Source organism: Moschus berezovskii, chromosome 7, assembly GCF_049115385.1.
Source record: "Moschus berezovskii isolate FMDL1 chromosome 7, NW_MosBer_1.0, whole genome shotgun sequence".
NCBI classification, from domain to species: domain Eukaryota; kingdom Metazoa; phylum Chordata; class Mammalia; order Artiodactyla; family Moschidae; genus Moschus; species Moschus berezovskii.
In genome coordinates this window covers 48,975,523-49,002,332 of record NC_142466.1, presented here as the reverse complement: position 1 = coordinate 49,002,332, position 26,810 = coordinate 48,975,523, and the positions used below count along the sequence as shown (strand labels likewise).

Sequence of the window (26,810 nt, the reverse complement as noted above, 5' to 3'; positions counted from 1 at the left end):
GTGGAAATTCCAAGGAATTTAGCATGCCAGGAACCAGGAAAAAGGCCAAATCTATTTTTTTTAATCACGCCACACCAGAATGTTGTATCACTCTGTCTGGCGCGTTAACAGACATTCTGTATTTGTTACTGAATGATGCAGTCTCCACTGTGTTAGTCTAAAGTTCTTTCTCTTTTCCTTCTGGGTTTTTGAAAGATTACTAAAATTTTTAAGCCCAAACTATACATGCCTTTAAGCTTCTCCTTTCCCTCTAGTCAGATAATATAGAGAAGACAAACCCTGAGTGGCTTCTAGAACCCCAGAGCACTTCACACCTCTGATATCCAAAGCATAGGGAGATTCAAAGGAGAAACACAGATAGTTTTTAGAGATGGACTCTAAACTGTTGACAATCTGCTCTAGTCTCTCCAGGGCTGTATGCCTTTTTATCACCTTCACTACCAACAGATTCCGTGACGTTAAATAGACGTAGGAAGCTAGGGCTAGACCTTTGTGGGGTGGTAAGCTATTTTTGCTGATATAAGGTATTGTACAACATGCCACCAAAAGAACTTTATTTTGTTCTGGATAGTTTCCCAATGATACGAGTCCTACCTTGTGCTTTTAAAATCCCAAGGTGACCAACATTTTACATGTCAGGGAAAACTGGATCTCTATCAGGAGAAAATCTAAAATCAAGGATGAAGAAAATGCAGAATGGAGTAGGGATAGTCTAAATCCAGTAACATTAAAAAAAAAAAAATCACTGAAAAACAAACAGATCCATTCAAAGCTGATATGCCCTGAAAATACGGTACAAAATTTCAGTTTAAATGAGGTTTTGGGGAAGCGCATTTCCATCTGATGGAAGGACATTTTCCATCCATCAGCAGACCTAGCTATTAAACTGATGGACTGTAAGCTTTCTCTATAGCAATAGCCTTTTTAACATTAACATAAATGAGCCAAGCTCTATGACCAAACTTTGAAGTCTCAACCTAAACAGTTATCCAAAGCCTTGATCAGGTCCTGATCAAGAATATTTTTAACCTGCTCACACATTCCTGGCCCATCTTTCTATAGAAAGGGGCTCCTAAATTTCTTCAGCTGAGTGTGGTCTCTAGCCACTGCATCCTCTGTGTATGTGATGTCTCCTTTGATCAACAGCACACAATATCATCATTTCAGGCACTGATCAGAAAATGCATCTAATAACAGACTGGGCTTCCCAGGTGTCTCTAGCAGTAAAGATCCTGCCTGCCAATGATGGAGACATAAGAGACACTAGTTCCATCCCTGGTTCATGAAGATCCCCTGGAGGAGGGCATGGCAACCCACTCCAGTATTCTTGCCTGGAGAATTCCATGGACAGAGGAGCCTAGAAGGCTACAGTCCATGGGGTCACAAAGACTCAGACGTGACTAAAGTGACTTAGCGTGCACACGCAGGAGCTTGCTAGACACACCTGATAGCAGAAAGAAATGCCCAAGGCAATTGTTCTAAACCCAGTTGATTGTTCTAAATGACCAAGGGAGAAGGGAAGACGAGAATGGCCAGAGGCCCTTGGAAAGGAAAAGAGTAAGAGAGAACTGAGTGGGTATCTAGGCCCACCCAAGTACATGGAATCATATCTAGAGGTGTTCTTTTTAAGACATTAATCTACCCCCCGCCACACACACTCCATCAAACAAGGGAAGAGACAGACTAATTTTCCTTTTCCTATCTCTAAACAATACACTGGATTAGGTAGACTGGAATTACACAGGGAACTTTTTCAAAATAAGTTACATGAGTAAGATTCTGCTTACCCACTCACCCTGTCATTCTGAGGAACCTCATGCGCTGGCACCCTATAAATTTAACAACAGCTCCCTAGGTTATTTTGACCCGCTTCTCTTCTCTTCATCCTGCCCCAACCCCAGTTAAAAATCCACTAAACACTAGTTCCCTATTACACTCAATTACCAGAAAGAAATGTGTTTGGGTCACATATCTTAACTTCCTGCTGACATACCACAATGGCATTAATATTTAACAATACACACTTGACTTAGATCAAAAATGCCTGATAAGTGTTATCTACTTGAATTTTACATTGCTATACCCTCTGGAAAATCAGTTTCAATCATCTAATAACCTTACTCAACATCCATTACATAAACCTTCACAAAATACCACGTCTGACAAGAGATGGTCCCCTAGCAGAACATGTCTATGTCTTTCTAACAAACAGGGATAATGAGGTATTGCAAAGGATCTGCCCTGGTGCCTCAGCTGCTAGAAAACAGGGCTTTTTTTTTTTTTTTTTTTTAAGTAGTAACTAATTGGAAGGACTTATGCTAAAGCTGAAGCTCCAATACTTTGGCCACCTCATGCGACGAATTGACTCACTGGAAAAGACTCTGATGCTGGGAGCGATTGGGGGTAGGAGGAGACGGGGAAGACAGAGAATGAGATGGCTGGATGGCATCACTGACTCGATGGACATGAGTTTGAGTGAACTCCGGGAGTTGGTGATGGACAGGGAGGCCTGGCGTGCTGTGGTTCATGGGGTCGCTAAGAGTCGGACACGACTGAGCGACTGAACTAACTAACTAATACTGGTGAGGATCCTTAGAAATGGCTTGTAAGACAATGTTATTTTTTTTTTTTCCTTATTGCACTGTTGTGTTTTTTAAATTTATTTATTTTAATTGGAGGCTAATTACTTTACATTTTTGAACTGTGGTGCTGGAGAAGACTCTTGAGAGTCCCTTGGACTGCAAGGAGATCCAACCAGTCCATTCTAGAGGAGATCAATCCTGGGTGTTCATTGGAAGGACTGATGCTAAAGTTGAAACTCCAATACTTTGGCCACCTCATGCGACGAGCTGACTCACTGGAAAAGACTCTGATGCTGGGAAAGGTTGGGGGCGGGAGGAGAAGGGGACGACAGAGAATGAGATGGCTGGATGGCATCACCGACTCTATGGCAATGAGTTTGAGTGAACTCCAGGAGTTGTTGATGGACAGGGAGGCCTGGCGTGCTGTGATTCATGGGATTGCAGAGAGTCGGACACGACTGAGCGACTGAACTGAACTGAACTGATTGTATTGGTTTTGCCATACATTGATATGAATCTGCCCCGGGTGTACAAATTTTCTGTGATGTTTTTAAGTGTGCTACATTTACCCTGTCCAATTCTACAGTTCATAGGTACATGTGACTTGTGAGCACTTTAAATTGTGACTAGTGTGACTGATGAGTGAATTTTAAATATTATTTAATTTCAATTAATCTGATGCAAAGAACCAACTCACTGGAAAAGACCCTGATGCTGGGAAAGATTCAAGGCAAGAGAAGATGAGGATAGCAGAGGATGAGATGGTTGGATGGCGTCACCGACTCAAAGGAAACGAGTTTAAGCAAGCTCCAGAAGATAGTGAAGGACAGGGCACTGTGGCATGCTGTAGTCCATGGGTGGTCACAAAGAGTTGGACACAACTGAGCAACTGAACAACAATATAAATTTAAATAACTGCATGTGGCAACTGCCTATATGGAACCACATGGTTCCAAGACCACTTTTTATATTTAAGTAGGATGACACAAGAAAAAGAAATACAAGAAGGCAAAACAGTGTCTGAGGAGGCCTTACAAATAGCTGAGAAAAGACAAGAAGCTAAAGGCAAAGGAGAAAAGGAAAGATATACGCAACTGAATGCAGAGTTCCAAAGAAAAGCAAGGAGAGATAAAGCCTTCCTCAGTGATCAGTGCAAAGAACAGAGGAAAACAATAAAATGGGAAAGATTAGCAATCTCTTCAAGAAAATTAGGGATACCAAAGGAACATTTCATGCAAAGATAGGCACAATAAAGGACGGAATTGGTATGGACCTAACAGAAGCAGAAGATATTAAGAGGAGGTAGCAAGAAAACATAGAAGAACTATACAAAAAAGATCTTAATGACCCAGATAACCACAATGATGTGATCACTCACCTAGAGTCAGACATCCAGTAGTGCAAAGTCTAGGGCCTTAGGAATCATTACTATGAACAAATCTAGTGGAGGTGATGGAATTCCAGCTGAGCTAGTTCAAATCCTAAAAGATGATGCAGTTAAAGTGCTGCACTCAATATCCAGCAAATTTGGAAAACTCAGCAGTGGCCACAGGACTGTAAAAGTTCAGTTTTCATTGCAATCCCAAAGAAAGGCAATGCCAAAGAATGTCCAAATGATAACACAATTGCACTTATCTCACAGGCTAGCAAAGTAAGGCTCAAAATTCTCCAAGTGAGGCTTCAACTGTATGTGAACCAAGAACTTTCAGATGTACAAACTGGATTTAGAAAAGGCAGAGGAACCAGAGATCAAATTGCCAACATCCATTGGATCATAGAAAAAGCAAAAGAGTTCCAGAAAAAATATCTACTGCTTTATTGCCTACGCCAAAGCCTTTGACTGTGTGGATCACAACAAACTGGAAAATTCTGAAAGAGATGGTAATTCCAGATCACCTTACCTGCCTCCTGAGAAATCTGTATGCAGGTCAAGAAGCAACAGTTAGGACCAGACATGGAAAAATGGTGGTTACAAATTGGGAAAGAAGTATGTCAAGGCTATATATTGTCACCCTGTTTATTTAACTTATATGCAGAATATATCATGTGAAATTCCAGGCAGGATGAAGCACAAGCTGGAATCAAGATTGCCGGGAAAAATATCAATAACCTCAAATATGCAGATGACACCACTCTTATAACAGAAAGCAAAGAGGAACTAAAGAGTCTCTTGATGAAAGTGAAAGAGGAAAGTGAAAAAGTTGGCTTAAAACTCAACATTCAAAAAACAAAGATCATGGTATCTAGTCACATCGCTTCATGGCATATACATGGGGAACAGAGGCAGACTTTATTTTCTTGGGCTCCAAAATCACTGCAGATGGTGACTGCAGCCATGGAATTAAAAGATACTTGCCCCTTGGAAGAAATGCTAAGACAAACCTAGACAGCATATTAAAATCAGAGACATTACTTTGTCGACAAAGGTCCATCTAATCAAAGCTATGATTTTTCCAGTAGTCATGTATGGATGTGATAGTTGGACCATAAAGAAAGCTGAGCATCAAAGAATTGATGCTTTTGAACTGTGGTGTTGGAGAAGACTCTTGAGAGTCCCTTGGACTGTAAGGAGATCAAACCAGTCAATCCCATAGGAAATCAGTCCTGAATATTCATTGTAAGGACTGATGCTGAAGCTGAAGCTCCAATATTTGGCCACCTGATGCGAAGAACTGACTCACTGGAAAAGATCCTGATGCTGGGAAAGAGTGAAGGCAGGAGAAGGGGATGACAGAGCATTAGATGGTCGGATGGTATCACTGGCTCAATGGACATGAGTTTGAGCAAGCCCTGGGAGTTGGTGAAGGGAAGCCTGGCATCTGTAGTCCATGGGGTCACAAAAAGTCAGACATGACTGAGTGACTGAACTGAACTGAAGATGACACAAAAATCTTACAGTGGTTTCAACTTTGGTACAAATGCTAAGTGTTAACTGTAAGTATCCTCAGCTTTTAGTAATACTATTCAAAAGGATTTCCAGGGTTGACTATAGGAACTTGCTTGTTCTCAACAGAAAGCAAGGTCAGGTCATATGCCTAATGCAGCCTGGTTGAACTGTAAATGCCTTTATGCCTGGGTGCTTATTGTTGGAACGGCTGGGACCCAATGGCAGAAGAGTGGACCTTCCTCTGAGCAGGACCACTGTAACCCCTCTGAATGGACCGTGTAGACATTTACTCTCCCCTCAGCTCAGACGCCTCCACTGTTCTAAATGTGGTAGAGAGAAGGCAGGAATTAGCCTTGAGGCTTTCTTAATTCACACCTGGAGAGTGTGTTCTCTTTCTGATGAAAGGTCCAATGGGTTTGCAGGGTCTCTCAACCTCAGCACAGTGATATTTTGAGCCCTGTGCTTCTGTGTTATGGGGACTGTCCTGTGTGTTTGAAGATGTTTAGCAGCATCCCTGCTCTCTACCCACTAGATGCCAGTAGCGTCCCCCCAACCTTCCCGGTAGTACCCACCTCATATTTCTACAGACACTGTCAAATATCCCCTGGAGGGCAAAAATCTCCCCTGGTTGAGAATCACCAATCTAGGCAGTAAGTTCTTAGACTATGGGCTACTTAATAAAGACCAACCTTAGTTATTGTTCAGTTTTTAAAATCTCCAGTACCTGGCAGATGCCTCATACTGTGATAAACACTCAGGCATTGCTTGGATACATGAATAAAAAGCCAATATTATTTTTTAGCTTTGTAAATATCTCCCCCAGTGCCTAGAAGACTCAATCAAGTTTTTTTCTGGCTCATTAATATTCTTAAAGGTTTAAAAAAGTAGGAATTCCTATAAATGACTATTTTTGAGGAAGGAAAACGATGGGAAAAATACATCTTTCTTCATAACTTAATGAAGCGATTTCCTGGCTTGTTACAATTTTTAGTAAACAGAGTAAGTCTGAAAATATAGTTTCACCAGTTCCAAATTAAGTATCATAATTTAGGGGGGTTTACATTACTTTTTTTTTAAGGTTCTCATTAGCTATCTATTTTATACATAGTATCAGTAGTGTATATATGTCAATCTTAATCTCCTAATTCATCTCACCACCCCATCCCCTGTTGGTGTCCGTTCATTCTGTTCTCTATGTCTGTGTCTCTGTTTCTGTTTTGCAAATAAGATCACAGACAGCATATTAAAAAGCAGAGACATTACTTTGCCAACCAAGGTCCGTCTAGTCAAGGCTATGGTTTTTCCAGTGGTCATGTATGGATGTGAGAGTTGGACTGTGAAGAAAGCTGAGCGCCGAAGAATTGATGCTTTTGAACTGTGGTGCTGGAGAAGACTCTTGAGAGTCCCTTGGACTGCAAGGAGATCCAACCAGTCCATTCTAAAGGAGATCGATCCTGGGTGTTCATTGGAAGGACTGATGCTAAAGCTGAAATTCCAATACTTTGGCCACCTCATGCGACGAGTTGACTCACTGGAAAAGAGTTTGATGCTGGGAGGGATTGGGGGTGGGAGGAGAAGGGGACGACAGAGAATGAGATGGCTGGATGGCATCACCGACTCGATGGACATGAGTTTGAGTGAACTCCGGGAGTTGGTGATGGACAGGGAGGCCTGGCGTGCTGTGATTCATGGGGTCGCAAAAGTCAGACACAACTGAGCGACCTAACTGAACTGAACTGATACCATTTTTCTAGATTCCACCTATATGCATTAATATACGATACCTGTTTTTCTCTTTCTGACTGACTTACTCTGTGTGACAGTCTCTAGGTCCATCTGTCTGTGTGCAAGGAAGCAGGGCTCCATCACCTCTTCACCTCTGTCTCTTCACTGAAGCTGGTCCAGGTGCTGGGGTCAGCAGGTTCTCTTCCTCACTGATTGGTAGAGCAGTTATCTCCAGCATCAGACTTGATCCCCAGGAATACTTAACTGCCGGGTTCCCTATCTGAGAAACATAGATGGCTCAGGTCAGTTCCAAGTTCCTGAACTTTAAAGCTGCATTTGCCAGTGCATGGAGCTTTTACCTTTTTTGTCAAACACCAGAAAATAAGCCTACTGTCTCTGGAAAGCCCAACCTTTGTACCTAAAACTTAGCAGATGTTTTACCTCCACGTACACACAGCATGGGCTTTCCAGGTGGCTTAGTGGTAAAGAATCCGCTTGCCAATGCCAGAGACACAGGAGACAAGTGTTCGATCCCTGGGTTAGGAAGATCCCCTGGAGGAGGAAATGGCAACCCACTCCAGTATTCTTGCCTGGAGAATTCCATGGACAGAGGAGCCTGGCGGGCTACAGTCCATGAGTTCTCAAAGACTTAGACACTGAAAGACTAACACTTTCACTTTCATCATTCTCTAAGTTCTATATTGCTGGCTGCACATGTGAAGAACTGCTTTATTCAAACATCCAGCATCATTAAATCATAGTGCTATTTTGCTAGGGACAAGGACAGAGTATTTATTATAATTAGAAAGAAAAAAAGAAAGAACAGCTCACTATAAAAATCTTCCCTTCCTTTAGAGCAGTGGTTTGCTGAAGACCTATCAGAATTACCTGGGCAGCTTTTTAAAGTCCCAAAGGTTAAGCCACACATCAGACAAATTAAATCAGAATCTCAGGGTAGTACTCAGCAGTGCAAATTCTTCTATGTAAATGTCGCATGGCTTCCCTGGTGGCTCAGATGGTAAAAATCCACCTGCAACGTGAAAGACGTGGGTTTGATACATGGGTGGGCAAGATCCCCTGGAGGAGGGCATGGCAACCCACTCCAGTATTCCTGCCTGGAGAATTCTATGGACAGAGGAGTCTGGCAGGCTACAGTCCTTGGGGTCGCAAACAGTCAGACACAACTGAGTGACTAAGCACACACAGAACAGTTTTAGATTTATGGAAAATTGCAAAGATAGTACAGAGCTTTCTCGTATTCTGCACACCAGTTTTCCCCATTATTAACCTCTTATATTACTATGGTAGATTTGTTATGATTAAGAAGCCGATATTGATACATTATTAAATAAAGGCCACACTTTCTTCATATTTCCTCAGTTTTTTCCTAATTTCCTTTTTGTATTCCAAGATCCCATCTAGGATTTACATCTAGTTGTCATATCTCCTTAGGCTCTTCTTGGTTTGTCACAGACTTTCCTTGTTTTTGATGACCTTGATGGTTTAGAGGACTACTGGTCAGATATCCTGTAGAATGTCCCTCACCTGGGATTTGTCTGTTGTTCTGCTCATGATTGGACTGGGCTTATGTGCTTTGGGGAAGAAGACCAAAACAGTAAAGTCATTCTCATCACAGCAGATCAAGCGTGACATCCTATATCAGTGTGATATCACTAGAGATGCTGACCTTCATCATTTGGCTGATAGAGGGCTGTCAGCTTTCTCCAGTATAAAGTTGCTCTTTCTATTCTGTACTTTCCTTTCTCATACTGTACTCTTTAGAAAGAAGTTACTACGTTCAACTCAAGATGTGGGGAATTATATCCTTGAGGGCATAGGATCTACATAAAATGTTTAGAATTCTTTGTTACAGAGAATTTGTCTGTTTCCCTTTATTCAAAGATCGAATGTTTAGAATTCTTTGTTACAGAGAATTTGTCTGTTTCCCTTTATTCAAAGATCGATCCACATCAGTATGGACTCATTTATCTATTTTCTACTTTCAGTTTCGGTCCTACACTACTTTATTTATTTTTGTTGCTCCCATATTCCTACTCTGACCATTGGGAGCCCTTTCTGGTGGCTGTAGCCCTCTGACACAACCCCATCACTAGGTCGTTGTTTTCTGAGCACTTTCTTACTTTTTGGTTCCGTAAGATGACCCATGCTTATATTGTTTATTTTCTACCCTAGACCTAAAATCAGTCATTTATCCAAGTTCTGGATCCTTTTTTAAAAAAAATTTTTTTTAATTTTTAATTGGAGGATAATTGTCTTACCACGTTGTTTTGGTTTCTGCAACACAACAAGGTGAATCAGCCATAAGTATACATGTGCAAGTCTGGTTTCTTTTGTTGAAGAATAATACTAGAAAGCAAGATCTGGGTGCTTGGTGTGCTCATTGCTGCTGGAGTGTCATTGCCTCTAGGCCCTCTCAGTTGACAGAACAAGGAAGTATATGTGTGTGTATATGAAACCATGTAAATACACATATCTATAAGTGTCTCTAAATATACCCATCTGTGTCTATATTAAGCTAACATGATCCGATATTGATGTTTCCAACTCTAATCTGTTTTCACATGGATGATTCTAGCCTCTTTTTACTTATCTGTAATCTCCAACCAAACTTGGCTCCCACCATTGCCCATTCCTTTACTTAGTTGTTGAGTTTCAGTATGCATGTGTAGTGCTGTTAAAATCATTAATCTGTACTCCCCTGGGAAACAGTTTTATCAACTAGAGCTGAGCACTTACACACAGTTCCTTTTGCCTTTAGTCTTACAGACTCTATTTGTTTCTGAGGTTACTTAGGTCAGCACTTTTGTTCCTCTATACCTTTTAGAGAGGTTGTTTAACACATTTGTAGCATGGTTTATATTGTTTTATCACAATTCTGCATTTTATCCTGGCATTCCTTACATACTATATGATTTCTAAAATTTGCATATATTGTTTCACTCTTTGTTTTAAAAAGTTCTATGGGTTTCTGACAAATGCATAAAATCATGTGTCCATCATTACAGCTATCATACAGAATAGCTTTCCTCTGTTAAATAATCCTCTGTCCTTCACTTACTTCAACCTTTTCCTGTTTTCCCTATGCCCCCACAGAACTAGGACAAATAAACTTAACACTTGCATGGAAACCTGAAAGACCTCTAATAGACAAAATAACCTTGAGAAAGAAGAACAGAGCTGGAAAAATCACCCTCCCTGACTTCAGATTACACTGCAAAGTTATAGTAATCAAAACAGTATGATACTGGCAGAAAAATGAACACATCTATCAAAGGGCCAGAATAGAGAGCTCAAAAATAAATAAATAAACCTACACACTTATGGTCAATTAATCCACAACAAAAGAGGCAAGAATATACAATGGAGGAAAGATAGTCTCTTCATTAGACAGTGCTGGGAAAACTGGACAACTATATGTAAAAGAATGAAATTAGAACATTTTCTCACACCATGAATAAAGGTAAATTCAAAATGGACTAAAGATCTAAATGTAAGACCTGAAACCATAAAATTCCTAAATGAAAACATAGGCAGAATATTCTTTGACATAAATTATAGCAACATTTTTTTGCTTGTCTCCTAAGGCAAAGGAAACAAAAGCAAAAAAAAAACAAATGGGACCTAATTAAACTAAAAAGCTTTTGCACAGCAAAGGAAACCATCAATAAAACAAAAAGACAACCCATAGAATGGGAGAAAATATTTGCAAATGATATGACCAATGAGGGATTAATATCCAAAATATATAAACAGCTCATACAACTCAATATTAAAAGACAGCCTAATTTTAAAAAGGGCAGAAGACATGAATAGACATCTTTCCAAAGAAGACATACAGAAAACCACAAAAAACAAATATTGGTGAGGATATGGAGAAAAGGGAGCTCTAGTAAACTGTTGCTGGGAATGTAAATTGGTGTAGCTACTGTGGAAAACAACATGGAAAACTAAAAATAGAACTACCATATGACCCATCAATTTCACTCCTGGCTATATATCAGAAGAAAATGAAAACACTAATTTGAAAAATACATGCACCACAATGTTCATAGCACCGTTGTTTACAGTAGCCAAGATATGGAAGCACCATTATTTACAATAGCTAAGTATCCATAAACAGATGAATGGACAAAGAAAATGTAATATATTTAAATATAATGGAAATATATTTAGCCATAAAAATAATAAAATTTGCCATTTTCAACAACAGGGATGGACCTAGAGGATAATATGCTGAGTGAAATAAGTCAGAGACAAATATTATACATTATCACTTATATGTGGAATCTAAAAACTAAAATGAACTAGTGAATGTAACGAAAAAGAGACAGACTCACAGATATACAGAACAAACTAGTGGTTGCCAGAGAGGAGAAGATGGGAGGGGCAATAGAGGAGTATGGGATTAACATACAAGCTATGTGTTAATTAAATAAGCTACAAGGATATACTATACAGGGAATATACTGTACAGTCAATACTTTATAATAACTAAAAAGAGAGTATAATCTAAAAAAATTTTGAATCACTGTGTTGTATACCTGAAACTAATTTAATACGGTAAATCAGCTAAACCTCAATGAAAAATAAAACACTTAACCGGCAGTGATTTTGTAAAAGCAGCAGTTTGAAATAACCCAGCATAGGGATGAGCATGTAGCAACTAACCAACCAAAACAAACTTCCTTTTCCCCATTTTATATGCTTTCTTAACTGTTTCCGTGGAGTACTCTTTGACCATTTCATTCCAAACATTATGAAGAATTTGCATAGTTATTATTATAAAATATCTCCCAACAGATGCATAAAGATGTAAGATGGGTTATAATCCATAGTTTTGTTCCCCCTCCCTTCTCCTGGAAACGGGCTACCTAGAATAAAGAAATAAGCCTATTTGACAATCTTTTTAGAAGGAAATGATTCATATTGAATCCACAGGAAATTAATACTGGTCTATTCTTAACTATTAGGGGAAAGGATAAAAATTTACTAACTGCATGGAAACAGTCAATTCAGTTCAGTCGCTCAGTCGTGTCTGACTATCTGTGACCCCATGAATCACAGCACACCAGCAGCAAATAGCACATGTAATTTAAAAAAAAAAGGGGGGGGGTGAAGAAAGTGATGAGGTATTTTTTTTAACAAGGCAAACAGGAAAATGACCAGGAAGGAGAATTTTTTAATTTAAAGCAACAGTGAATCTTTTTATGACTACAGCTTTGTACTTTTAAATTTTGGATCCTTGTATAAAAGTGAGATTATTAGGTAAAAGGTATAAGCAGTTTAAAGATTCTAGTATAAATTTCTTCCTGTTTTATGAAAACTCCTCCTTCATAGTAAAACAAATACATAAACAGACAGGCAAACAAGCAACAACAATATAACTAAAAGCCAGAAAAGGTGAGAAGGAGGAGAAAACTAAAAGAACTGCTTTTATCAAGTGTCTTTATGCTCCAGGTACGCTAGGAATTATACAAAGTTAAATTGCTTAATCCCCATGACAAATGTATACCATTCTCACTTCACATATTAAAATCGAGGTCTCGGGAAACCTAAGTAACTTGCCTCAGACAGTGCACATGATACAGCCAGGAAACTAAGTGTGCCTCAAAACCAAGCCATCTAGTTCCATCTCAAAATCCTTGTACCATAATGGTCTAACTCTTTAACTTCTGAAAAGGAAAAAGAACATGGGAAAATTTTTAATTTCCCAAAAATACTACCAAAGTTCCTAAATACTTAATGAACTGAGTCCTAAATTCTGCTTATTTTCTTGTGTGAATGGCCTAAGGATTTCTTTAGCAGTTCGGGAAGGAAAGAAATCATCTTTCATTTTGTGCAAGACATAGGCAGATGCATTTTCACAGTGACCTCCCCAAGACAGTAACCCTCCTCTTGCATCTCCCCAGGAGTCATTAGTGAATCCCTAGTCCTCCATTCTTGCCTTCAAAAGATCTGCCAGCCCAGCAGGAGTGGCACTAAGGAGACCTGGCCACCAAGTAACAGATACCAGGGACTCAGAGGAGAGAAGGGCCGGTCTCACCACGCCTCTCCCCCTTGCTGCAAATAGTAAGTCCAACCGAATTCTTCACAATAAAACTGATGACAACACTTAACAGAAAGGAAAAGTGTCAGGGGGTCTGAAGTCACAGAAACCACTGTAGAACCCAATTAAAAGTGGGGACTTTCCAGCTTCCCTGTGACAGGTATTTTTGTGACCATTCCCCCCTCAACCTCGAGGAAAAGTGGTGAGACATTTAGGTTGATAAAAAAGTAATTGCAGTTTCGGACTATGAATTTTAAATCATTATAACTAGGTTCAGACACATCTTTATTAATCAAAATAGGAACCATTACAATCAGCACATTTTTGCCAACAAGAAATAAGTTTTTTTATTCCTGTAGCATAAAAATCCATGCTTCAGGATTTGATGAACTTTTGGAAATCATTTTCTGCTTCATGCTGGTTGTAGAAGCATTTTCCCTATAAAAAGATGATTGAAGAAGTGGTAGTTGGTTGGGGAGATGTCAGGTGACTATGGAGCATGAGGCAAAATTTTGTAGCCCAATTGTTCAACTTTTGAAGTGTTGGTTGTGCTACAGCATTGTCACAGAGAAGAATCAGGCCCTTTCTGTTGAAACCAATGCTGGCTGCAGACAATGCAGTTTTCTGTGCATCTCATTGATTTGCTGAGCATACTTCTCAGATGTAATGGTTTCACTGGGATTTAGAAAGCTGTAGTAGGTCAGATGGGCAGCAGATCACCAAACAGTGACCATGACTATTTTTTGGTCCAAGTTTGGCTTTGGGAAGTGCTTGGAGCTTCTTCTCAATCCAACTACTGAGCTGGTTGTTGCAAGTTGTCATATAAAATCCACTTTTCATCACACAACACAAAATGATTGAGAAATGGTTCATTGCTGTTGTACAGAATAAGAGAAGACGACACTTCAAAAGGACAATTTTTAAAAAATTTTCAATCATCTCATGAGGTACCCACTTACTGAGCTTTATTACCTTTCCAATTGGCTTCAAATGCTGAACAACCAGAGAACAGTCAGTGTTCAACTCCTTGGCAACTTCTCATGTAGTTGTTAGCTTTGTTAGCTAACTCCCAAAGAGGGTTAGCTTTGATGATCCTTTCAATTGTCACTGTTAACTTCTGATGGCCAGCCACTATGCTCCTCACCTTAAAGGCTTTAAACTCCTTTGCAAAGCTTCTTGAATCACCACTCTACTGTACGTTGATTAGCAATTCCTGGGCCAAATGCACTGTTGATGTTTCAAGTTGTTACTGCTGCTTTACAATCCATTTTGAACTTGAATAAAACAATCTCTCAGAACAAGATGGTGGAGGAGTAGATAGACGTGGAGTACATCTCTCTCCACAGATACATCAGGGATACACCTTCAGACGCAGAAGTGCATTCATAATACCAGCTGAGAGTGGACAAAAATACCCGAGCAGAAGAAAAGAATATATAGAACAACACAAAACTCGAGATCAAGCCCTGAGCCTTTGGACTGGGAGCACTGACTCCAAGACCCAAGACTACCAGAGAACTAACCCACAGTTCAGTCCACTTCAGTTGCTCAGTTGTGTCCGAATCTTTGTGACCCTGTGAACTGCAGCATGCCAGACCTCCCTCTCCATCACCAAATTCCAGAGTTAGTAAACATATATCCATTGAGTTGGTGATGCCGTCCAACCATCTCATCCTCTGTCGTCCCCTTCTCCTCCTGCCCTCAATCTTTCCCAGCACCAGGGTCTTTTCAAGTGAGTCAGCTCTTCACATCAGGTGGTCAAAGTATTGGAGTTTCAGCTTCAACATCAGTCCTTCCATTGAACATCCAGGACTGATCTCCTTTAGTATGGATTGGTTGGATCTCCTTACAGTCCAAGGGACTCTCAAGAGTCTTCTCCAGCACCACAGTTCAAAAGCATCAATTCTTCGGCGATCAGCTTTCTTCACAGTCCAACTCTCACATCCATACATGACCACAGGAGAAAACATAGCCTTGACTAGATGGAGCTTGGTTGGCAAAGTAATGTCTCTGCTTTTTAATATGCTATCTAGATTAGTCATAACTTTCCTTCCAAGGAGTAAGCGTCTTTTAATTTCATGGCTGCAAAGAGCATCCGCACTGATTTTGGAGCCCAAAAAAATAAAGTCTGACACTGTTTCCACTGTTTCCCCATCTATTTCCCATGAAGTGATGGGACCAGATGCCATGATCTTTGTTTTCTGAATGTTGAGCTTCAAGCCAACCTTTTCACTCTCCTCTTTCACTTTCATCAAGAGGCTTTTGAGTTCCCCTTCACTTTCTGCCATAAGGGTGGTGTCATCTTCATATCTGAGGTTACTGATATTTCTCCCGGCAATCTTGATTCCAGCTTGTGCTTCTTCCAGCCCAGCGTTCCTCATGATGTACTCTGCATAAAAGTTAAATAAGCAGGGTGACAATATACAACCTTGACGTACTCCTTTTCCTATTTGGAACCAGTCTGTTGTTCCATGTCCAGTTATCTGTTGCTTCCTGACCTGCATACAGGTTTCTCAAGAGGCAGGTCAGGTGGTCTGGTATTCCCATCTCTTTCAGAATTTCTAGTTTGCTGTGATCCACACAGTCAAAGGCTTTGGCATAGTCAATGAAGCAGAAATAGATGTTTTTCTGGAACTCTCTTGCTTTCCCCATGATCCAAAAGATATTGGCAATTTGATCTCTGGTGCCTCTGCCTTTTCTAAAACCTGCTTGAACATCTGGGAGTTCACGGTTCACATATTGCTGAAGCCTGGCTTGGAGAATTTTGAGCATGACTTTACTAGAGTGTGAGATGAGTGCAATTGTGCAGTAGTTTGAGCATTCTTTGGCATTGCCTTTCTTCGGGATTGGAATGAAGACTGACCTTTTCCAGTCCTGTGGCCACTGCTGAGTTTTCCAAATTTGCTGGCATATTGAGTGCAGCACTTTCACAGCATCATCTTTCAGGATTTGAAATAGCTCAACTGGAATTCCATCACCTCCACCTCCACTAGCTTTGTTCGTAGTGATGCTTTCTAAGGCCCACTTAACTTCACATTCCAAGAAGTCTGGCTCTAGGTCAGTGACACGTTATCATGATTATCTTGGTCGTGAAGATCTTTTTTGTACAGTTCTTCTGTGTATTCTTGCCACCTCTTCTTAATATCTTCTGCTTCTGTTAGGTCCATACCATTTCTGTCCTTTATCGAGCCCATCTTTGCATAAAATGTTCCCTTGGTATCTCTAATTTTCTTGAAGAGATCTCTTGTCTTTCCTATTCTGTTGCTTTCCTCTATTTCTTTGCATTGATCACTGAAAAAGGCTTTCTTATCTCTCCTTGCTATTCTTTGGAACTCTGCATTCAGATGCTTATATCTTTCCTTTCCTCCTTTGCTTTTCACTTCTTTTTTTTCAAAGCTATTTGTAAGGCCTCCTCAGACAGTCATTTTGCTTTTTTGCATTTCTTTTCCATGGGGATGGTCTTGGTCCCTGTCTCCTGTACAGTGTCACGAACCTCTGTCCAGAGTTCATCAGGCACTCTATCTATCAGATCTAGTCCCTTAAATCTATTTCTCCCTTCCAGTGTATAATCATAAGGGATTTGATTTAGGTCATATGAATGGTCTAGTGGTTTTCCCTACTTTCTTCAATTTAAGTCTGAATTTGGCAATAAGGAGTTCATGATCTGAGCACTTTAATAAAAAAGTGTACAAAAAAGATCTTCACGACCAAGATAGTCAAGATAACGTGATCACTGACCTAGAGCCAGACATCGTGGAATGTGAAGTCAAGTGGGCCTTAGAAAGCATCACTACTAACAAAGCTAGTGGAGGTGATGGAATTCCAGTTGAGCTATTTCAAGTCTTGAAAGATGATGCTGTGAAAGTGCTGCACTCAATATGCCAGCAGATTTGGAAAACTCAGCGCTGGCCACAGGACTGGAAGAGGTCAGTCTTCATTCCAATCCCAAAGAAAGGCAATGCCAAAGAATGCTCAAACTATCGCACAATTGCACTCATCTCACACGCTAGTAAAGTCATGCTCAAGATTCTCCAAGCCAGGCTTCAGCAATATGTAAACCGTGAACTCCCAGATGTTCAAGCAGGTTTTAGAAAAGGCAGAGGCACCAGAGATCAAATTGCCAACATCCGCTGGATCATGGAGAAAGCAAGAGAGTTTCAGAAAAACATCTATTTCTGTCTCATTGACTATGCCAAAGCCTTTGACTGTGTCGATCACAATAAACTGTGGAACATTCTGAAAGAGATGGGAATACCAGACCACCTGACCTGCCTCTTGAGAAACCTGTATGCAGGTCAGGAAGCAACAGTCAGAACTGGACATGGAACAACAGACTGTTTCCAAATAGGAAAAGGTGTACATCAAGGTTGTATATTGTCACCTTGCTTATTTAACTTATATGCAGAGTACATCATGAGGAACGCTGGGCTGGAAGAAGCACAAGCTGGAATCAAGATTGCTGGGAGAAATATCAATAACCTCAGATATGCAGATGACACTACCCTTATGGCAGAAAGTGAAGAGGAACTCAAAAGCCTCTTGATGAAAGTGAAAGAGGAGAGTGAAAAGGTTGGCTTGAAGCTCAACATTCAGAAAACAAAGATCATGGCATCTGGTCCCATCACTTCATGGGAAATAGATGGAAAAACAGTGGAAACAGTGTCAGACTTTGTTTTTTTGGGCTCCAAAATCACTGTGGATGCTGATTGCAGCCATGAAATTAAAAGACACTTGCTCCTTGGAAGGAAAGTTATGACCAACCTTGATAGTATATTAAAAAGCAGAGACATTACTTTGCCAACCAAGGTCCGTCTAGTCAAGGCAATGGTTTTTCCCGTGGTCATGTATGGATGTGAGAGTTGGACTGTGAAGAAAGCTGATCGCCGAAGAATCGATGCTTTTGAAATGTGGTGTTGGAGAAGACTCTTGAGAGTCCCTTATACTGCAAGGAGATCCAACCAGTCCATTCTAAAGGAGATCAATCCTAGATGTTCATTGGAGGGACTGATGCTAAAGCTGGAACTGCAGTACTTTGGCCACCTCATGCGATGAGTTGACTCACTGGAAAAGACTCTGATGCTGGGAAAGGTTGGGGGCGGGAGGAGAAGGGGACGACGGAGAATGAGATGGCTGGATGGCATCACCGACTCTGTGGACATGAGTTTGAGTGTACTCCGGGAGTTGGTGATGGACAGGGAGGACTGGCGTGCTGTGATTCATGGGGTCGCGGAGAGTCGGACACGACTGAGTGACTGAACTGAACTGATCTGAGCCACAGTCAGCTCCTGGTCTTGTTTTTGCTAACTGTATACAGCTTCTCCATCTTTGGCTGCAAAGAATATAATCAATCTGATTTCGGTGTTGACCATCTGGTGATGTCCATGTGTAGAGTCTTCTCTTGTGTTGTTGGAAGAGGGTGTTTGCTATGACCAGTGCGTTCTCTTGGCAAAACTCTATTAGCCTTTGCCCTGCCTCATTCTGTGCTCCAAGGCCAAATTTGCCTGTTACTCCAGGTGTTTCTTGACTTCCTACTTTTGCATTTCAGTCCCCTATAATGAAAAGGACATCTTTTTTGGGTGTTAGTTCTAAAAGGTCTTGTAGGTCTTCATGGAACTGTTCAACTTTGGCTTCTTCAGCATTACTGATTGGGGCATAGGCTTGGATTACTGTAATAGAGGGCAGAAACCAAAAGGAAGAAAGAATTCAACCTTGAAGCCTAGGAAAAGGAGACCTCAAACATGATAAGTTTAAAAAAAATAATGAAAAGGAACAAACTAGAAACACAGAAGTCCAAATAAATGAAGAGGAAACGACAAACTCCCTGAAAAAGAATTCAGAATAATGAAGTAAAGATGATCAAAAACCTTGAAAACAAAATCGAGAAAATGCAAGAATCAATTAACAAAGACCTAGAAGAATTAAATAATAAACACGCAGAGACAAACAACACAACTACTGAAATTAAAAATACTTTAGAAGGAATCAATAGCAGAATATCTGAAACAGAAAAACAAATCAGTGAGCTTGAAGATAAAATGGTGAAAATAACTTCTGAAGATCAGAATAAAGTAAAAAGAATGAAAAGAACTGAGGATAGTGTCAGAGATCTCTCAGACAATAACAAACATACCAACATTTGAATTATAGGGGTCCCAGAAGAAGAAGAGAAAAAGAAAGGGTATGACAAAATTTTTGAAGAGATTATAGTTGAAAACTGAAAGAGTTTCTAAAACTCTTTTTAAAAATTGCAGAGGAAGGAACACTTCCAAACTCATTCTATGAGACCACCATCACCTGGAACAGACTGGCTCCAAATAGGAAAAGGAGTACGTCAAGGCTGTATATTGTCACCCTGCTTATTTAACCTATATGTTTATTTAACAACATGGAAAAGGAAATAGTCCATCAAGTCCAAGAGTCACAAAGAGTCCCATACAAGATAAACACAAGGAGAAACACACCAAGACACATACTAACCAAACTAACAAAGATTAAACACAAAGAAAGAATATTAAAAGCAGCAAGGGAGAAGCAACAAGTAACATACAAGGGAAACCCCATACACTTAATAGTTGACTTTCAGCAGAACTCTGCAGGCCAGAAGGGAATGGCAGGATATATTTAAAGTATTGAAAGGGAAAAATCTACAACCAAGGTTACTGTACCCAGCAAGGATCTCATTCAAAATTGATGTAGAAATAAAAAGCTTTTCAGACAAGCAAAATTTAAGAGAATTCAGTACCACCAAACCAGCTTTACAACAAATGTTAAAGGGACTTAAATAGTCAAGAAATACAAGAGAAGAAAAAAAGATCTACAAAATCAACCACAAACAACTAAGAAAATGGCAATAGGAACATACATATTAATAATTAATTTAAATGTAAATGGATTAAATTCTCCAACCAAAAGACACACTGGCTGAATGGATGCAAAAACAGGACCCATATATATGCTGTCTACAAGAAACCCACTTCATACCTAAAGACACATACAGACTAAAAGTGAGAGGATGGAAAAATATATTCCTTGCAAATGGGAAGCAAAAGAAAGCTGGAGTAGCAGTCCTCATATCAGACAAAATAGACCTGAAAATAAAGAAGATTATAAGAGATAGGAAGCACACTACATAATGATCAAGGGATCACTCCAAGAGGAAGACAAAACAATTGTAAATATCTATGCACCCAACATAGGAGCACCTCAATACATAAGACAAACACTAACAGACATAAAAGGAGAAATTAACAGTAACACAATAATAGTAGGAAACTTTAACACCCCACTCACACCAAAGGGCAGATCATCAAAACAGAAAATTAATAAGGAAACACAAGTCTTAAATGATACATTAGATGAGATGGATCTCATTGATATCTTCAGGACACTCCATCCAAATGCAGAATACACCTTCTTCTCAGTGCACATGGAACATTCTCCAGGATAGACCACATCTTGGGTCACAAATCAAACCTCAGTAAATTTAAGAAAACTGAAGTTAAAAAAAAAAAAAGAAAGCTGAAGTTGTATCAGGCATCTTCTCTGATCACAAGTCTATGAGACTAGATATCAATTACAAGAAAAAGAAGTCTAAGAAACACAAACACATGGAGATTAAACAACACATTCTAAATAATCAACAGGTTACTGAAGAAATTTTAAAAAAATTCTAGAAACAAATGATAATGAAAACACAACATCTCAAAACCTATGGGATGCTTCAAAAGCAGTTTTAAGAGGGAAGTTATAGCAATACAATCCTACCTTAAGAAACAAGAAAAACATCGACTATACTACCTAACTTTACACCTAAAACAACTGGAAAAAGAAAAAAAAAAACAACCCAAAATTAGTAGAAGGAAAGAAATCACAAAGATTTGAGCAGAAATAAATGGAAAAGAAATGAAAGAAACAATAGTAAAGATTAATAAAACTAAAAGCTGGTTTTTTGAGAATATAAACAAAATTGACAAATGTTTAGCCAGACTCCTCAAGAAAAAAAGAGAGGCTACAAAATTAGAAATGAAAAAGGAGAGGCTACAACAGACAATGCAGAAATACAAAGGATTATAAGAGACTATTAAAACAATTATATGGAAATAAAATGCATAACCTGGAAGAAAAGGACAGATTCTTACAAAAGTTCAATCTTCCAAGAATGAACCAGGAAGAAATAGAAATTATCAACAACCCAATTATAAGCACTGAAATTGAAGCTGTGATAAAAAATCTCCCCAAAAAACAAAAGCCCAGGACCAGATGGCTTCCTAGGAGAATTCTATCAAACATTTAGAGAAGAGCTAATACCTGTCCTTCTAAAATTCTTTCAAAAAATTGCAGAGGAAGGAACACTTCCAAACTCGTTCTGTGAGACCACCATCACCACGAACAGACTGGTTCCAACTGGGAAAGGAGTACGTCAAGGCTGTATATTGTCACCCTGCTTATTTAACTTATATGCAGAGTACATCATGAGAAACACTGGGATGGAAGAATCAGAAGCTGGAATCAAGATTGCCGGGAGAAATATCAATAACCTCAGATATGCAGATGACACCACCCTTATGGCAGAAAGTGAAGAGGAACTCAAAAGCCTCTTGATGAAAGTGAAAGAGGAGAGTGAAAAAGTTGGCTTAAAACCCAACATTCAGAAAACTGAAATCATGGTATCTGGTCCCATCATTTCATGGGAAATAGATGGGGAAACAGTGGAAGCAATGTCAGACTTTATTTTTTTGGGCTCCAAAATCACTGCAGATGGTGATTGAAGCCATGAAATTAAAAGACGCTTACTCCTTGGAAGAAAAGTTATGACCAACCTAGACAGCATATTAAAAAGCAGAGACATTACTTTGCCAACCAAGGTCCATCTAGTCAAGGCTATGGTTTTCCCAGTAGTAAGTTATGGATGTGAGATTTGGACTACAAAGAAAATGAGCGCTGAAGAATTGATGCTTTTGAACTGTGGTGTTGGAGAAGACTCTTGAGAGTCCGTTGGACTTCAAGGAGATCCAATCAGTCCATCCTAAAGGAGATCAATCCTGGGTGTTCACTGGAAGGACTGATGTTGAAGCTGAAACTCCAACACTTTGGCCACTTCATGTGAAGAGTTGACTCTTTGGAAAAGACACTAATGCTGGGAAGGATTGGGGGCAGGAGGAGAAGGGGACGACAGAGGATGAGATGGCTGGATGGCATCACCAACTCGATGGACATGGGTTTGGGTAGATGGACAGGGAGGCCTGGCATGCTGCAATTCATAGGGTCGCAAAGAGTCAGACACAACTGAGCGACTGAACTGAACTGAAGGAGACAAAAGAACTGTACACAGAAAATTATAAGACAATGATGAAAGAAATCAAAGACAACATAAACAGATGGAGAGATATTCCATGTTCCTGGGTAGGAAGAATCAATATTGTGAAAATGACTATACTACCAAACATTTTTTACAGATTCAGTGTGATCCCTATCAAATTACCATTGGCATTTTTCACAGAACTAGAACAAAAAATTTCACAATTCATATGGAAACACAAAGACCCTGAATACCCAAAGCAGTCTTGAGAAATAAGAATGTAGCTGGAGGAATCAACCTTCCTGACTTCAGGTTATACTACAAAGCTACAGTCATCAAGACAGTATGGTATGGGCACAAAAACAGATATATCAACAAATGGAACAAGATGGAAAGCCCAGAAATAAACCCATGCACCTCTGGGTACCTTATTTTTGGCAAATGAGGCAAGAATATACAATGCAGCAAAGATAGCCTCTTCAATAAATGGTGCTGGGAAAACTGGACAGCTACATGTAAAATATTGAAATTAGAACACTTTATAACACCACACACAAAGATTAACTCAAAATGGATTAAAAACCTAAATGTAAGGCCCAAAATTATAAAACTCTTAGAGGAAAACATAGGCAGAATACTCGATGACACAAATCAAAGCAAGATCCTCTATGACCCACCTCTTAGAGTAACAGAAATAAAAACAAATGTAAACAAGTGGGACCTGATTAATCTTAAAAGCTTTTGCACAGCAAAGTAAACTGTAAGCAAGGTGAAAAGACAACTCTCAGAACAGGAGAAAATACTAGCAAATGAAACAACTCACAAAGGATTAATTTCCAAAATATACAAAGCAGCTCATACAGCTCAATGCCAGAAAAACAAATAACCCAATCAAAAAGTGGGAAAAAGACTTAAACAGATATTTCTCCAAAGACATACAGATGGCTAGCAAACACATGAAAAGATGCTCAACATCATTCATTATTAGAGAAATGCACATCAAAACTACAATGAGATATCACCTCACACTGGTCAGAATGGCCATCATCAAAAAGTGTACAAACCATAAATGCTGGAGAGGATGTGGAGAAAAGGGAACTCTCTTTTGGTGGGAATGTAAATTGATATAGCCACTATGGAAGACGGTATGGAGAGTCCTTAAAAAACTATGACTCAAACCACCCTATGACCCAGCAATCCCAATCCTAGGCATATACCCTGAGGAAACCAAAACTGAAAAAGACACATGTATCCCATTGTTCATTGCAGCACTATTTACAATAGCTAGAACATGGAAGCAACCTAGATGTCCATCGACAGATGAATGGATAAAGAGGTTGTGGTACATATACAAAATGGAATATTATTACTCAGCCATAAAAAGGAACACATGTTAGTTCTGATGAGGTGGATGAACCTAGAACCTATTATACACAGTTAAGTCAGTCAGAAAGAGAAAGAGCAAGATAAATATCATTTTCTAACGCATATATAAGAAATCTAGAAAAATGGTACTTAAGAACTTATTTACAGGATAGCAATGGAGAAACAGATATAGAGAATAGGTTTATGGACATGAGGAGAGGGGAGGAGAGGGTGAGATGTATGGAAAAAGTAACATGGAAACTCACATTACCATATGTAAAATAGAGAGCCAACAGAAATTTTGCTGTATGGCTCAGGAAACTCAAACAGGGACTCTGTATCAATCTAGAGGGGTGGGATTGGGCAGGAGATGAGAGGGAGGTTCAAAAGGGAGGAGAAATATGTATACTTATGGCTGATTCATGTTGAGGTTTGACAGAAAACAACAAAATTCTGTAAAGCAATTATCATTCAATAAAAAAAAACAGATTTAAAAAAAACCTCAATTAAAAAAATCTCTCAAATTTGCTTTTTGTCTAACATCATCCTTATAGTCTAAAATAAATATAAAATAAACAGCAAGTAATAAGTCATTAGCAAAAAAACAAAGTGAGAAATGCACATTAAAATGATGTATAATACAATGTATAACACATTTAAGAATGTATTCCAATATCAAACAGCATAGCTCAACATGCAAAACCGCAATTACTTTTGCACCAACCCAATATAAACCAAGAGTAGGAAACTCTGCTGTAGGAAAGGAACCTATAGAATTTACAGTAGTGGGTGCAAACCAATTTAGGAGTAATTAAAGGTATTCTAGGGCTTCCCTGGTGGCTCAGAGGTTAAAGCATCTGCCTCCAATGCGGGAGACCCGGGTTCAATCCCTGGGTTGGGAAGATCCCCTGGAGAAGGAAACGGTAACCCACTCCAGTATTCTTGCCTGGAGAATCCCATGGACGGAGAAGCCTGGTAGGCTACAGTCCACAGGGTCGCAAAGAGTCGGACACGACTGAGCGACAGAACGGAACGGAACGGAAAGGTATTCTAAGGCCTCCTCATATGGCTCAGTGGTAAAGAATTTGCCTGCCAATGCAGGAGATGCAGGTTCAATCCCTGGGTCAGGAAGATCACCTGGAGTGGAAAATGGCAACCCATTCCAGTATTCTTGCCTGGGAAATCCCAAGGACAGAAGAGCCTGGTGGGCTACAGCCCATGGGGGTCACAAAGAGTAGGACACAGCTGAGCATACATGCACACACTTGATCTATGCTTAAAACTGGTACACTATCAATTCTACCACATTTTAGTGGCCAAAACAAGTCATAAAGCCAGCCTAGATTCAAGGTGTGGAGAAATAGTCTCCACCTACTAACAGAATGAATCACAAAGTCACATACATGATATAGGAAAGGAAATCACTACAGCTATTTTGGCATCAATTTTCCATACCTCCCTTTTTCAGGCTCTTAAAACCTGAATTAATAAGCAGAGGTCACTTGATAAATACATAATTAAATCTAACTGGATAGTGTTCAGGGGTATTTCAATCAAGCTCAAAAGAACTTGATCAGTTGCCCCAAACCCAGAATGTATCAGAACACTAGACTGCCCTTTTCCCTCTCTTGCCCCACCCATACCCCTCAAACATCTATTACCTCATCTATCACCTCATCCTCTTTCTGAGGATGCCTGCCATTAAGCCCTCCCATTCTGCACTGCTTTTCGCTGGTTTCACTCTTCTGGTGACACCTGCTTCCACATAATGGATTTATTTTCTATAGTCTCTACAATAATTGCTATGTTAGGTGTTTAGTCAATAAAAATTTAATTCTGCTAAAGTTGACACAGGGAAAGATAGAAGAAAACATTCTCTCTTCATCTTCTACCTCTTCCTCAGGAGTATCAAGACAACAGCATTCTGAAATCTGGAAGAAGAATCATTTACTTTTTGCTTTCATTACCTATTGCTATAATAACTGGTGATTTCTGGCCCTGTTGGTTCATAAGTCAGTGGAAGAGTCCAAATGTCTATGGACCATAGGTTTCCTGTAACAGCAGGGACGATTCCTCAGCTCTTTCAGAACTGAAACCTAGATATTGTGCAGAAATTCAAGGAGCCCAAACCCTGTTAGAGTAAATTAGCATTTAGGTATCTGACACGCTTTGGAATGAGTCTTTCCATAGAAATTCGTTTTCTAGGCCGCTATTCCATTACACAGTGCCCTTCTTAGGAGAGCCCAAGGGAGAAATTTTTCTCTGATCTCAGGATGGGAAATAGTTAGGCTGCTTCTTAGTACTTGAGTGGTTTTGTGGTAGCTGTTACTACAGATAATGTCGATTGTGAGGGCATCTCCTCAGTGTGGTGCCGAATCTGAGACCCATCTCTAACAAATCTAGAGGACTTCAGGTGTGAATTTTGGATATTAACCCCACACCTGAATTTGCCTTTTCTATATACTCACCATTCCACTTCCCTCATTGAATTATTTTTATGGTTTTTTTTTTTGTCCTATTTGAGATACTTACATAAGCAGATTAAATGCTCTTCAGAGCTTCAGAGAATAAATAAGCAAACAAGTGTCAATTTCTCAAGAAATGTATATGATTTTAGACACTTTTAACAATTCAATTGTATCTATTTTGCTAGAACTCTTCTTTTTCCATTTCAGACACTCTGGCTCAGTTAATCATACTTCTCCAAGGTTCATTACTATCTTTGGCTTCAAAAGACTGCTCATATTTTTTTTCTTTTTCTCTCTATATCCTACTGCTATTCCTTACCTGTCCCAGGGCAACCATTTCAACGTGCTCTATGCATGCCCTTTTGTAAGTATGTGTCCTTATAAAACAGTTTTGTATATGTGCATCTTAACGGTGTAT

General features: G+C 39.5%; 1 long non-coding RNA gene across 9 annotated transcripts in view; it reads right to left on the bottom strand.

Moving 5' to 3' along the window:
- LOC148777325 (uncharacterized) overlaps positions 1 to 26,810 on the bottom strand; it is a 174,513-nt gene that overhangs the window by 33,261 nt on the left and 114,442 nt on the right. For 8 of the 9 annotated variants that reach the window (XR_016037821.1, XR_016037822.1, XR_016037823.1 and 5 more), the window contains one exon: positions 7,281 to 7,474. This is a non-coding gene — a long non-coding RNA (uncharacterized LOC148777325). Of the gene's footprint in view, positions 1 to 7,280; positions 7,475 to 8,082; positions 8,225 to 26,810 lie in introns of all 9 variants that reach the window. The other variant, XR_016037826.1, reaches the window with a different exon arrangement.